Raw genomic sequence first — 3,060 nt, 5'->3', positions numbered from 1 at the left:
AAAGGTTCCAAAAGAGGGTAGGGTTTGTAGCAATGCCATAGAAGAACCATTTCAGAACCATTTCAGTGATCAGTTAAAATAACCATTTTCTTTCTTACTGTGAATGACGTTTTAATAACCTAAAGAGTCTTTCTTCACAATAAATAACCTTTTGTGGAATGGAAATTTCCATGGGTGTTGAAGATTCTTCATGGAACTATAAATGCCAATAAAAAAAAAAACTTAATTTTTAAGAGTGTAGATTAGAAGTATTGTGCATTGTTAGTTCATGTTAACCAATATTGTTGACTAATTTTAACAAATGGAAGCTTATTGTTAAGTGTTAACCAGAGTAAGGAGTACATGTAGGAGGACGTAAAGGCAACTACAGACATTTTTTTCAGTGTTTATAGTTCAAAAAATTCCAAACAGTATTTCCTATAATGTTTATACTTGACAGAAAATAGGAAGAGCACTTTATTGTTTGTTTGTCAGGGTTGTTTTGTTATTTGCTGTTTTGAACCTTTGTGCTGTGTTGTATTTTTTGATGGAAATTTGACATGCAGCTTTCATAGATAACACTTTGTCAACTATTTCATAGGAAGGCCCACCCACTTAAACATTTCTGGCATCACACATGGTTTGGAGTACACACACACCTCTGTCTTATGTGAGGAACAGACTTTGAAATGGTGTTGAAAAAAAGTAGCATTTTTGTACCACCAGAGTATACATCTCGGAGAGTTTGTGTGCCAGATTTTTTGTCTTCAACCAGAACTTCTGGCTTTGGTGAGTCATATAGTTTCATTTAATTAACCCAAGTGCCTTCTGAGAAACAGGCAGATTAAAATGTTAGAAAATTTGTTAAGAGTATAGCAATTTAATGTTAGGTAACAGCTTATATAAAAATGTAAAAAAAAAAATTAAAAAGAAGGTACAAATTTGTGGACATTTCCTCTTATAATTGTATTGGAAGAGGTTTCAGCTCCACCCCCAGTTAATGAGAAAGAAGGAGCAACTATACGCATGATTCCTTTATAGACAAGCAGTCAAACATGCAGTCATGGTGATCAGAAGCATGTGGAAGAGGTACGTTCACCTCGGCTTTTATTTGCTATTCAAATTGTAAGTTGGCTTCAAATTTAAGTTGGCTGCCATGGCGACATTTCTAATTTTCAGGCTTTTTTTGGTTTTGTTTTTTTTTGTTTTTCATCTCAAATTAATACAAGTTATTTAATTTTAGCTTCATTTCAAATATTTCCATCACCAAAATGGTTTTTAATAGTTTTAGCTTCAGTTAACAATAACGCCGATAAGCATAGACTGTACACTACTGGCTAAAATGCATAAAATATGGCAAAAATTGTTATAACTCTGGAAAAAGATGTGTCCCAAATTCATGTTGCTTTGTTTTAAAATGCATGTCAACCTGTACAGTCCTATTTCTAATACTATTTCATCACACACTGTCAAAAAGTTTATTGTGTGAGAAAGACAGGGAAAACCAGCCTAGTCACTTTTGGATAATGAGACAGATTAGCGTCATAAAATATTTGAATGTCAAACACACACAAAAACCATACTCACAAATGATCAGTGGTGGCTTTTGAGATGCTTTTGAAGCCATCTTCGAAAAATGTATCTTTTATGAGAATTTGTGGTGGTGTTAATGTCACACTGGAGTGTGTGGCTCTAAAATGTACTCATCCACTTAAGTATACATTTTAGAGTCACAAGATATTCACTTTTACATTTAAACCTTGTCGGAAAAACAAATAAAACATTAAAAGTATAGTACTATTCAAAAGATTCATATATTCAGTTATATAATTAGAACTGATCCGAAGGAGATTATATAGACTCTTTTGTTTGTCTTTCTTTCTCAGGTGCTGTTTGGCTCAGGAGAGAGATTTAATATGCCACATTAAAACAGGATTCGTTCTGCTGGTCGCTTTGACATTATCATTGTCTGTCATCTATTTTGTCTACGATTTCTCACTCAGTCCAGTCAAAGACCCTCACACCTGGTTTAACCTTGTAAATCAGACTCAGTCCTATAATTTGGTGACTGAGGGCTTGTCTGGCAAAACATTTGTCTGGAATTTTGTAACTAATCAACAAATCATTCAAACAACTACCGCACAAAAAAATCACATTTCAGTGCATCATCATGTGGCTCATCCAAGCAACTACCATTTCATCCTGGATGAACCTGATAAATGTAGTCAGAATCCGTTCCTGGTCTTGATGGTCCCTGTGGCCCCTCAACAGGTAGATGCTCGTAATGCCATCCGGAGCACATGGGGGAATGAAAGCTCAGTCCAGGGAAAAGCAGTGCTGACTCTGTTCTTGGTGGGTTTGACTGGAGGACCTGAAGCTCAACAGCAGCTGGAGGAAGAGAGCCGACAACACAGAGATTTAGTGCAGAGCAACTTTGTGGACTCCTACTTCAACCTTCAAGACAATGGTGATCATGGACTGGTTGTTCACTCATTGCCCACAAGCGAATTTTAGTATGAAGGTTGATTCTGACATGTACATAAACATGGAGAACCTGATGAGCCTGCTATTGGCACCCAACACACCCAGACAGAACTACATTACAGGCTATTTGATGTGGAACCAGAATGTCATCAGAAACAAAAAATCAAAGTATTATGTCTCAGAGGAGCTGTACCCCGAATCAAAATACCCCACGTATGTGTTGGGAGTAGGATATGTGTTCTCCAACGATCTTCCCAAAAAAATAGTTGAGGCTTCCAAGGACATGAAGCCATTTAACATAGAGGACGCGTATGTGGGCACTTGTCTGAAACGGTTGGGCATAAAACCTTCACGGGCTCCAGATCCTTCTCAGTTTCGGACCTATATGAAGGATTCTAAAGGTCACGACCTTTCCAAGGTCATTACAACAATCGCAAGGTCACCAAAGCAAATAATAGAGTTCTGGCAAAAAGTAAAAAGACACAAATGAACAGATAAACCAGCACACAAGGAACAGGGATGAACAAAATTGAAAGCCAACACACGCTCTGTGAATGAATAGCTAGGATACACTTTCCTTGAAGAGAGTCGATAGCA

General features: G+C 37.0%; 1 pseudogene; it reads left to right on the top strand.

The window, feature by feature from the left end:
- The first annotated feature begins 1,042 nt into the window (after positions 1-1,042).
- LOC107655335 (beta-1,3-galactosyltransferase 1-like) lies at positions 1,043-3,022 on the top strand (annotated as a pseudogene).
- Positions 3,023-3,060: the final 38 nt, after the last annotated feature.

This window comes from Sinocyclocheilus anshuiensis, unplaced genomic scaffold (assembly GCF_001515605.1).
Source record: "Sinocyclocheilus anshuiensis isolate Anshui unplaced genomic scaffold, SAMN03320099.WGS_v1.1 scaffold880, whole genome shotgun sequence".
Classification (NCBI taxonomy): domain Eukaryota; kingdom Metazoa; phylum Chordata; class Actinopteri; order Cypriniformes; family Cyprinidae; genus Sinocyclocheilus; species Sinocyclocheilus anshuiensis.
Note: the sequence above shows the minus strand (reverse complement) of the source record. Positions and strands in the feature narration are given on the sequence as shown.